Raw genomic sequence first — 11,872 nt, 5'->3', positions numbered from 1 at the left:
TCCTTTGTCAGTTGTTTCATTTGCTATTATTTTCTCCAGTTTTGAGGATTGTCTTTTCACCTTGCTAATTTTCCTTTTCTGAGCAAAAGCTTTTAAGTTTAATCAGGTCCCACTTGTTTACTTTTGTTTTTACTTCCATCACTCTAGGAGGTGGGTCATAGAGGATCTTGCTTTGATTTATGTCATTGAGTGTTCTGCCTCTAAAAATTTTATAGTTTCTGGTCTTACATTTTGGTCTTAAATCCATTTTGAGTTTATCTTTGTGTATGGTGTTAGGAAGTGTCCTAATTTCATTCTTTTACATGAGCTGTCCAGTTTTCCCAGCACCATTTATTGAAGAGGCTGTCTTTGCCCCAGTGTATATTCTTGCCTTCTTTGTCAAAAATAAGGTACCCATAGGCGCATAGGTTTATTTCTGGGCTATCTTGTTCCATTGGTCTATATTTCTGTTTTTGTGCCAGTACCATACTGTCTTGATGACTGTAGCTTTGTAGTATAATCTGAAGTCAGGAAGGTTGATTCCTCCAGCTCCATTCTTTCTCAGGACTGCTTTGGCTATTTGGAGTCTTTTGTGTTTCCGTATGAATTGTGAATTCTTTTGTGCTAGTTCTGTGAAAAATGCCACTGGTAATTTGATAGGAATCACATTGAATCTGTAGATTGCATTTGGTAGTATAGTCATTTTCACAATATTGATCTTCCTACCCAGGAACATGGAGTATCTCTCCATCTGTTTATGTCATCTTTGATTTCTTTCATCAGTGTCACATAATTTTCTGTGTACAGTTCTTTTGTCTCCTTAGGTAAGCTTATTCCTAGATATTTCTTTCTCTTGCAATGGTGAATGGAATTGATGCCTTAATTTCTCTTTCTGATTTTTCATTGTTAGTACATAGAAATGCAAGTGATTTCTGTGTATTTATTTTGTATCCCAAGACTTTGCTAAATTCACTGATTACCTCTAGTAATTTTCTGATACTATCTTTAGGGTTTTCTATGTACAGTATCATGTCATCTGCAAACAGTGAGAGCTTTACTTCTTTTCTGATCTGGATTCCTTTTATTTCTTTTTCTTCTCTGACTGCTGTAGCTAGGACTTCCAGAACTATGTTGAATAATAGTGGTGAAAGTGGACACCATTGTCTTGTTCCTGATCTTAGGGGGAATGCTTTCAGTTTTTCACCATTAAGAATAATGACTGCTGTAGGCTTATCATACACGGCCTTTACTATGTTGAGGCAGGTTCCTTCTATGCCCATTTTTTGAAGAGCTTTAATCATAAATTGGTATTGAATTTTGTCAAAGGTTTTTTTTGTCAAATTTTGTCAAAGGTTGAGATGATCATATGGTTTTATCTTTCAATTTGTTAATATAGTGTATCACACTGATTGATTTGCATATATTGAAGAATCCTTGCATTCCTGGAATAAACCCAACTTGATCGTGATGTATGAGCTTTTTGGTGTGTTGCAGAATTCTGTTAGCTAAAATTTTGTTAAGGATTTTTTCATCTACGCTCATCAGTGATACTGGCCTGTAGATTTTTTTGTGTGTTATCTTTTTCTGGTTTTGATATCAGGGTGATGGTGGCCTTGTAGAATGAGTTTGGAAGTGTTCCTTCCTCTGCAATTTTTTGAAAGAGTTTTAGAAGGATAGGCATTAACTCTTCTCTAAATGTTTGATAGAACTCTCCTGTGAAGCCACCTGGTCCTGGGCTTTTGTTATTGGGGAGATTTTTTATCACAGCTTCCATTTCAGTGCTTGCAATTGGGTTGTTCATAATTTCTATTTCTTCCTGGTTCAGTCTTGGAAAATTGAACTTTTCTAAGAATCTGTCCATTTCTTCAGTCTATTTTATTGCCATATAGTTGTTCATAATAGTCTCTTATAATCCTTTGTTTTTCTGTATTGTCTGTTGTAACCTCTCCTTTTTCATTTCTAATTTGTTGATTTGATTCTTCTTTTTCTTGATGAGTCTGGCTAAAGGCTGGTCGATTTTGTTTATCTTCTCAGAGAACCAGCTTTTAGTTTTATTAACCTTTACTTTTCTTTCATTGCTTTTTCCTTTATTTCTGCTCGGATCTTTATGATTTCTTTCCCTGTATTAATTTTGGGGTGTTTTGTTCTTCTTTTTCCAGTTGTTTTAGGTGTAATGTTAGTTTGTCTATTCCATGTTTTTCTTGTTTCTTAAGATAGGATTGTATTGCTATAAACTTCCCTCTTAGAACTGCTTTTGCTGCATCCCACAGGTTTGAGTTGTTGTGTTTTCGTTGTAATTTGTTTCTAGAAATTTTTTTATTTCCCTTTTGATTTCTTCAGTAACCTGTTGGTTATTTAGAAACATTTCATCTCCATGTGTTTGTGTTTATTAGGTTTTTTTCCTTGTATTTGATATCTAGTCTCATAGTGTTGTGGTCAGAGAAGATGCCTGAATCGATTTCAATCTTCTTAAATTTACTGAGGTTTGATTTGTGACCTAAGATATGGGGTATCCTGGAGAATGTTCCATGTCCACTTGAGAAGAAAGTGTATTCTTCTGCATTTGGATGGAATGTCCTGAAGATATCAATGAGCTCCATCTCATCTAAAGTTTCATTTAAGACTTGTGTTTCCTTATTAATTTTGTTTTGATGATCTGTCCATTGGTGTGAAATGTGTTCTTTTTAATACCTGAGTAATATTCCATTGTGTATATGTACCACAACTTTCTTATCCATTCATCTGCCAATGGACATCTAGGTTGCTTCCATGTCCTAGCTATTGTATACAGTGCTACGATGAATATTGGAGTATGTGTGTCTCTTTCAATTCTGGTTTCCTCGGCGTATATGCCCAGCAGTGGGATCGTTGCGTCGTATGGCAGTTCTAGTTCCAGTTTTTTAAGGAATCTCCACACTCTTCTCCATAGTGGCTGTACTAGTTTGCATTCCCACCAACAGTGTAAGAGGGTTCCCTTTTCTCCACACCCTCTCCAGCATTTATTGCTTGTAGACCCTTTTTGATTGCAGCCATTCTGACCAGTATGAGATGGTATCTCATGGTGGTTTTGATTTGCATTTCTCTGATAATGAGTAATATTGAGCAACTTTTCATGTGTTTGTTAGCCATCTGTATGTCGTCTTTGGAGAAATGTCTGTTTAGTGCTTTGGCCCATTTTTTGACTGGGTCATTTATTTTTCTGGTATTGAGCTGCATGACCTGCTTGTATATTTAAATTTGCATTTGTGTATTAATAGGTGCATTAGAAGCTTCCCTGGTGGCTCAGAGGGTAAAGCATCTGCCTGCAATGTGGGAGACCCAGGTTCAATCCCTGGGTTGGGGAGAAGATCCCCTGGAGAAGGAAATGGCAACCCACTCCAGTACTCTTGCCTGGAAAATCCCATGGATGGAGTAGCCTGGTAGGCTATAGTCCATGGGGTCGCAAAGAGTCAGACACGACTGTGCGACTTCACTCACTCCTCCTTAGAAGCTTTGGGAAAAATTCAATGCCTATTCATGATAAAAACTGTAAATCAATTCCATATAGAAGGAAATGTACCTCAACATAAAAATGGCCACATAACAAACCCATGATCAACATAATACTCATTATGGTATTATGGGAAAAAGCTGAAAGCTTTTGTTCTGGGATCAGAACAAGACAATGATGCCCACTCTATAACATTTATTTAACATAGCACAAGATGTCCTGCTCCAAACAGGCAAGAAAAGAAGTAAAAGGCATTCAAGAAGCAAAGTGAGAATGAAAATTGTCTTCATTTTAGTGGCATATTATATTGGAAACCTTTAAAGAACACTTCCCCACCCCCCAATTTTGCTAGAACTAAACAAATTTATGAAATTTGCAGGATACAAAATATACAAAAAGCAGTTGTTTTTCTACATAAGGACAACAGACTATCAGAAATAGAATCAGAAACAATCCCACCTTCAATTACATCAAAAACAAATACACAGGAATAAATTTGAAAAGGAGGTAAAAATCATCTATATACTAAGAACTATAAAACATTAATGAAAGAAATTAAAGACCTATAATGGAAATATGTTCCATGCTCATGGATTGAAATTATTATTGATAAATTATTCATACTACCCCCAGATATCTATAGATTCAAAGCCATTTATATCAAAATTATAATGGCAATTTTCAAAAAAACAGAAAACAAATCCTAAAAATGTATGAATCTACAAAAAGATCTTACATAACTAAAGCAATCTTGCCAAAAGAAACAAAGCTGGAGTATCACATGTTTTCATTTTACTATTTTTGTCCATACTGTGCAGCATGTGGGGGGGTCTCAGTTCCCTGACCGGGGATAAAACCCATGCCCTCTGAAGTGGAAGCATGAAGTCTTAACCACTGGACCAATAGGGAACTCCCTCACTCGTCCTAATTTTCAACTAAACTACAAAAATTTGATAAATCAGTATGGTATTGTTATAAAAACAGACCATTGATCAGTGGAAAAGAAAAGAAACTCAGACATGATGTTTGTTAAATTTATGACAAAGGAGGATACTGTAGTGAAGAGATAGTCTCTTCAACACTTGGTGTTTGGAAAACAATAGCAATATGGAAAAAAAAAAAAAACCTGGACCCTTCTTATACCATACATAAAAGCCAACTATTAATAAAAACAGATTAAAGACCTAAACTTAAGACCTGAAATAAAACTCAGAAAGGGAAGACTCCTTGACATTGGTCTTGGCAATGACTTTTTGCTGCTGTTGAATTTGACACCAAAAGCAAAATATTTAAGACTTCAATTTCAGTTGATTTTTGTATATGGTAGAAATTAAGGGCCCACTTTAATTCTTTACAAGTAACTATCCAGTTTCACCAGCAAATGTGAAAGAGACTGTCTCTTCCATTCCCTAGATATCTTTGTCTCCTCTCTAAAAAATTAATGGAACATAGAGTTTATTTCTGGGCCAAACAGTTTCAGAACCTATGTGGCATCAAGTATAAACAGAGCAAAAAGCAAAATCCAAAAGACAGAATACAAACAAAATGAGAAGTTCAAAAAGAAGATGAAAATGGCACTGAAAAAGGCAGTATTGGATTGAAAGACCACATTTGATGAAAGACCAGTATTTCCTCAAGGAAGCTATATGAATGAAAAAGTGTCAATAAGCCATAGAGGACGTAGAACGTCCGTGGAGGAAAACCATATAACAAATGAATGTTGGAAGGTGTGGAGAAAATGAAAGCCTATGTTATCCATGGGAAAAAAATAATAGAGCCACTACAAAGGCTGCTACATATATCCTTTGGTTAAGATATCCCTTAACTAAAAACTGAAGTTCACAGATCAGGCAATATTACTGCTCACCATATATCCAGAAAAAATTTTAATTTGAAAGGCACATGGATCCTTACGATCACCAAGAACACAATATTTATAATACTCAAGACATGGAAACACAAAATATCCTGGAGAGATGAACATATGAAGAGAAAGTGACGGAGAACTAGAATCTTACCCAGCCAAAAAGAATGCAATAGTGAATATCAAAGCAAAAAAGAACCACGAATTACCAACTAAGTGAACTAAGTTATACAGAGAACACCATCATGCGATACCACTGAGAGGTGGAATTGAAAAACTCATGCAACTTAATGAATGTCACGATACTGGATGCTTGGGGCTAGTGCACTGGGACGATCCAGAGGGATGGTATGGGGAGGGAGGAGGGTTCAGGATGGGGGACACATGTATACCCGTGGCGGATTCAATTTAATATTTGGCAAAACTAATACAATTATGTAAAGTTTAAAAATTAAAAAAAAAATGAAGTAAATTCAAAGGATTAACAAAAAAAAGGCCAAACAGAAAACAATGTGGAAAGAGGAAAAATTAGAAGGTGGGGACCACATATATGTAAAATAGATCATCAATGTGTAGCAAAGGGAATTTTACAAACAGGCTTTAATCATCTCAAAGAGAACAAAAGATGAAAAACAATTATGTGTAGGTATATAACAGAGCCAAATACTAAACAATGGAAAAATAATTATAAATAATACAGCAAGAAAAATTAAGGAACACAAAGAGAATTAAAAAACAGTACCTACACTAGCTGCATTGACTTCTTTTCCCAGGCCGGTTTCACATACCTGCAGGCAGACCAAGCTTGGACTCAAGGCTGGATTGTCCTGGGACTCAGGAGCCAGGGAGGTGTCCCCAGAACACGACCCCATTTGGACCTGTACTGCCCAGTCCAATTGTCAGGGACCGCTATGACGGAGCCTTAGGAAACAAACCACAGGGCAATCACATCGTCACACATTCAGACCACAGTCAAGAAAAAACCCTTCCCTGGAAAGGACACAGGCACCGAAAAGTCCACAGCGTTTACTATTTACAACAGACAGGACTGAAGCGTCAGGGGGAAGAAGTCAGATTCCAGAAGCCCTTGGGCTTTCTTCTGACACATGGTATTCCAAATTGTATCTCAGAAACGCAAGTTTCATTCAGGCTCCTTTGGCCCCTTAAAAGAGTGGGGGCGGGGAGGGGGAGAGCAGCACTGCTGCCACCTTGTGGACACATCTCATAACAGCAACCGTGAAACCTCTGCAGCAGGGCAAGGAATATTCAGAAGGCCTGGGGGCTGTCAAGGACACCAGCCCTCAGGAAATAGGCCTGGAAACCTAATACCAAGAGAGCTGAAATCAATACAAGTTTTGCAGAGGTCAATTTCAAGAGGTAAACATGACTCACACCGCTTACAATCAAACAGGAAAGAAAAACAACCCCTATCCCCAGATCCTGGTCTACATTGTTAATGATTAGAGACAGACAAGGGACTGAAAGGGAAGGAGGTCTCATCTCAAGCCAGTCAGACAGTTATCGGTATCACTTTTATGAACCGTAACTGCTGGAGTGGGTTCCGGGTAAAGGAAAAGTTCCTAAGCTGTCCATGGCAATGAAAAATGTACAGAAGTATCTGGACAAAGGTACCAAGGCTCCTGGGGAAACGATGAACACAATTAGAGCATTCAGATCATCAGGCAACCTATGCCAGGCCCTCTATGCAGAGGAAACCTCCATTCGAAAAGATACGGCACCCCGACATTCCCCAGAGCACCCAAGATTGACAATAGTCCAGACAATGAGGAGGCCAAATTGTCCACGGACAGATGAATGGATAAGGAAGATCTGCTCTAGACAGACAAAACTTAGCAATAAAGAATTAAAATAAGGCCTTTCTCAGCACCATGGACGGAAGTCAGGAAAGTAAATGAGACAGAATGGCAATCAGCCTGTGATATCACTTAGAGGTGAAATATTCATCTTAAGAATGAATTTAGAACAGAGAAATCAACTCAGACATTAGAAAAAGAAGCCAGGGTTTCCAAAGGAGAAAGGTGTGAAGGAAAGAAAAATTAGAAGGTGGTTGAAACCTATACACACTAATAGATACCTATATATGAGTGTGTGTGTATAAAATAGATCATCAAGAAAACCTACTGAATTACCATGGGAAATTCAACTCAGCCGGCTTTAATAACGTCTATGGGTACTGAAACTGAAAATAATGGGTATGTTTAAAAGTATAACAAAATTCTTTATTGTACATCTGAAAGAAGCATTGTAAAAAAAAAAAAAAGGATATTTCTAGAAAAATTAAATGTAAAGCTATTGGGGGCGGGGGGTGGGGTGGGAAAGACAACAATCGCTGCTACCCTACTTCTTTCTAGCCGCCATTTCCCAGGCTAATATCTCATTTCTGCAGGCTGATCAGGCTTGGTCTCTAGACTGGGATGTCCTAGGGCTCAGGGAGCCAGGGAGGTGTCCCCAGAACACAAGCCCCCTTTGTACCTGTTCTGCCCAGTCCAATCTGCCTGGGACCACAGTGTCCACATGCAGACCAACCCCCAAGAGCAAATTCAAGCCTAGTGCATCCCAGGTATGGTCAAGCCCCTGTGGTTGAAGAGCTTTGAAAAGCCAGCAGGTCTCCAGCTGATGCGGATCCCCACATCAGCTGTCTGTTTCAAAGCCCTCCCCTAAAAACGACAGCTGCCTCAAACACAGATTTTGCAGGGGCCAACATTTGTTGTGAGTGAAGTATCAGAGGGATGAAGTCAGACAACAGAAGCCCTGGGCTTTTTCTGGCCAATAGCATTCCGAATTGCAACTCAGGCAGGCAAGTTTCACTAAACTCCTTTGGCCTCATTAAAGAGTGGGGAATGCGGAAGTGCTGCCGCCTTGTGGACACATCTCATAACAGCAACACAGAAACCTCTGCTGCAGGGCAAGGAATATTCAGAAGGCCTGGGGCTGTCCATGACAACACTCAGGAAATAAGCTGGGAAAGTTTCTGCGGAGAGATCTAAAATCCAAACGCGTTTTCAAAGGCCAGTTTCAAGAGGGAAACATGACACACACCGTTAACAATCAAACAGGGAAAAAGACACCCCCAAGAGCCTGGTCTACATTGTTAATGATCAGAGACAAGGGGCTGAAACGACGAGGAGGTGTCGCCTCACACCAGAGGGAGGGGCTATCGATATCACTTTTTTGAACCGTAACTGCTGGAGTGGGTGCCGGGTAAAGGAAAAGTTCCTAAGCTGTCCATGGCAATGAAAAATGTAAAGAGCTACCTGGACAAATGTGCCAAAGTTCCTTGGGCAACTATGAAGAAAAAGCGTTCATATCATCAGGCCCACCTATGGCAGGCCCTCTATGCGAAGGAAACCTCCTCCATTGGAGAAAACACAGGCACCCCATCACTCAATATTGACAAAGTCAAGACAATGAAGAGACCAAAATGTCCATGCACTGATGAAAGGATAAGGAAGACCTGCTCCAGAGAGACAAGGTAAACTTAGCCACGAAGAAGCATAACCAAGAAACCTTTCTCAGCAACATGGACGGAAGGAAGGAATGCACGTTTGACGGACGGATAAAGGCAAGTGTCATGTAATATCACTTGAAGGTGGATTTTATGTAGCAATTCACAACTGAGAAGCAGATTTTAGAAGACATACTCAGTCTTATTAAAGAGGACAGGTGGGAGGAGAAGGTAAATTCCGAGTGGCTGAAACTTGAACACACACACATATATAGACTAGGTCACCAACACAGACTCTGTATCGCAGGAAATTATACTCAATTTGCTTGATAAAGTCTCTAAAAACTGAAGCTGAAAATAATGGGATTATGTAGATGAATAACAGAATCACTTTTGACATCATCTGAAACCAACAAAACCTTGGAAATCAGAGATACTCCTAGAGAAAGAGACAGTAAAATACAGAGGGGAAATTTTGCCTACTGTAGTCTTCTCTGATTTCCTTTTCCCAGGCTGGTGTCACATCCATGCAGCCTGAGACGTCTCAACGCTGGAATATATTGGGGCTCAGGAGGGAAGGGAGGTTGTCCAGGCACATGAGCCCCATTTGCAATGGTAACGCCTGGTCCCCTAGGGTGGAACCACAGCCTCCAGAGGCAGGACACCCCACCAGAAGCAAAAGCAAGCCTAGTGCATCCCAACGGAGAAGGCAATGGCAAGCCACTCCAGTACTCTTGCCTAGAAAATCCCATGGATGGAGGAGCCTGGTGGGCTGCTGTCTATGGGGTCGCACAGAGTCGGACACAACTGAAGCAACTTAGCAGCAGCAACAGTGCATCCCAAGTATGGTACAACCTCTGAGCTGGAAGAGCTTAGAGAACCAGCTGTTGTCCTGGTTTCCAAGTGATGTGGATTCCTGCCCAAGCATCCTCTTTAAAAGGCCTTGCCTAAAAACAGAACCCTCACAAAAGTGATTTTGCAACAGTTAAATTTGTCTTGTGTGAAAAGTCACAGCCAAAAAGGATGAAAACAGAAGCCCTAGGGCCTTTTGGTGACGCGTGGCATTCCAAATCACAATCCAGGAGGGCCAGTTTCACCGAGGCTGTGGTAGCCACTCAACCAGAGTTCCGAAGGAAGCAGCCATAAGGCCTTGAGATGCCTGGGTCACAGAAGCACTGACATCTCAGCATCTGGGCACAAAATAGTCCCCGCCTAGGGGATGCAATCAACACCTCACATCCAAAAATGTCCTGGGGGAGCCATCAATATTTGAAATCAGGATGAGTTTTGGGGGCCAATTTCTAGAGGTAAATATCACTCACAGTGTAACACATTATAAAATATTGACAAGATAAACCCAGGACACGGTGGCCTACATTGCTAATGATTAGAGGCAAGACACTTAAGATGGCAAGGGGGTATCCCCTCACACCAGACACAGTTTTTGTCCTTAAATATTTACGAACAATAAATGCCAGAGTGGGCATCAGGGAAAAAAGAAGCCTCTGAAGCTGTCATACATGGAAATTCAAAGTGTAAAGGACCACATGGAGGAGAGTATGGAAGATCCTTGGGAAACAAGATATACAGCAATCACATCTTCAGGCATCCTCACAGCTGGACCCCTATCCCGAAACATCCTTCACTGGAAAGGACAGACACCCCGGGCCACAACACTTACTACTGACAACAGCCGGACACAGATGTGGCCCAAATTTCCATGGACAGACGAATGGATGAGGAAGTGCCACCTAGAAACCACAGAGAAAGCAGCCATGGAATAGAAGATAATAAGGCCTTTCTCGGCACCATGGATGGAAGTCGATAAAGTAAATGAGACAGAGAATGGGAATCAGCCTGTGATATCACTTAGAGGTAGAATCGGAAAACTCATCTTATGAATAAAATTAAAACAGAGAAATCAACCCAGAGACATTAAAAAAGGAAGCCAGGGTTTCCAGAAAAGAAAGGTGTGAAGGAAAGATAAATTAGAAAGTGGTTGAAACCTATACACACTAATAGACATGTGTGTGTGTGTGTAAAATAGATCAACAAGAAGACCTGAATTATCACGGGGAATTTGATCAGCAGGCTTTAATAATGTCCATGGGTACAGAAGCTGAAAATAATAGGTACATTTAGAGGCATAGCAAAACTCATTACTATACATCTGAAAGACACAAGCATTGTAAACCAAGGATATTCCTTAAAAAAATTAACACTTACTGAAAAAGAACAAACAAAACAACCACTGCCTTCTCTACTGCTTTCTAGCCTCCTTTTCCTGGGCTAACATCAATCTCTGCAGGCTGACTAGGCTTGGTCTCAAGGCAGGGATGTGCCGGGGCTCAGGGAGCCAGGGAGGTGTCTCGAGAACACGAGCCACTTGTACCTGTGTTGCCCAGTCCAATCTGCCTGGGACCACAGTCTCCACAAGGATGCCATCCCCCAAGAACAAATTCAAGCCTAGAGCATCTCAAATATCGTCAAGCCGGTGTGCAGGAAGAGCTTTGAAAATCCAGCTGGGCTCCAGGTCTCCAGCTGATGCGTATTCCTATGCCAATTGCCTGTTTCAAAGTCCTCGCCTAACAACGACAGCTGCCTCAAAGACAGTGGTTTTTCAGGGGTCAACATTTGTCGCAAGTGAAGTGTTGGTGGGAAGAAGTCAGACGACAGAAGCCCTTGGGCTTTCCTCTGGCACATGGCATTCCAAATGACAACTCAGGAAGGCCAGTTTCACTAAGGCTCCTTCGGCTCCATTAGAGAGAGTGGGGAATGTGGAGTGCTGCCACCTTGTGGACACATCTCATTACAGCAACACTGAAACCTCTGCTGCAGAGCAAGGAATATTCAGAAGGCTTGGGGGCTGTCCATGACACCAGCACTCAGGAAATAGGCTGGGAAAGGTACTGCAAAGAGATCTGAAATAAAAACGAGTTTTCAGAGGCCAATTTCAAGAGGGAAACATGACACAAACCATTTACAATCAAACAGGAAAGATAGTGAGAGAGTCAAATTCTTAGGTAGGCTGATAAGTCGTCCAGGGTCCCAGAGAAGGAGAAAGGGGTCTGGG

General features: G+C 40.6%; 1 long non-coding RNA gene across 1 annotated transcript in view; it reads right to left on the bottom strand.

The window, feature by feature from the left end:
* Positions 1 to 10,593: 10,593 nt before the first annotated feature.
* LOC147370929 (uncharacterized) overlaps positions 10,594 to 11,872 on the bottom strand; it is a 64,208-nt gene continuing 62,929 nt past the window's right edge. The window contains exon 2 of the long non-coding RNA XR_015165623.1: positions 10,594 to 11,720. This is a non-coding gene — a long non-coding RNA (uncharacterized LOC147370929). The remainder of the gene's footprint in view (positions 11,721 to 11,872) is intronic.

This window comes from Bos grunniens, chromosome 6 (assembly GCF_055505025.1).
Source record: "Bos grunniens cultivar Pamir isolate PY7600 chromosome 6, Bosgru_T2T1.0, whole genome shotgun sequence".
In the NCBI taxonomy this organism is placed as follows: Eukaryota; Metazoa; Chordata; class Mammalia; order Artiodactyla; family Bovidae; genus Bos; species Bos grunniens.
Note: the sequence above shows the minus strand (reverse complement) of the source record. Positions and strands in the feature narration are given on the sequence as shown.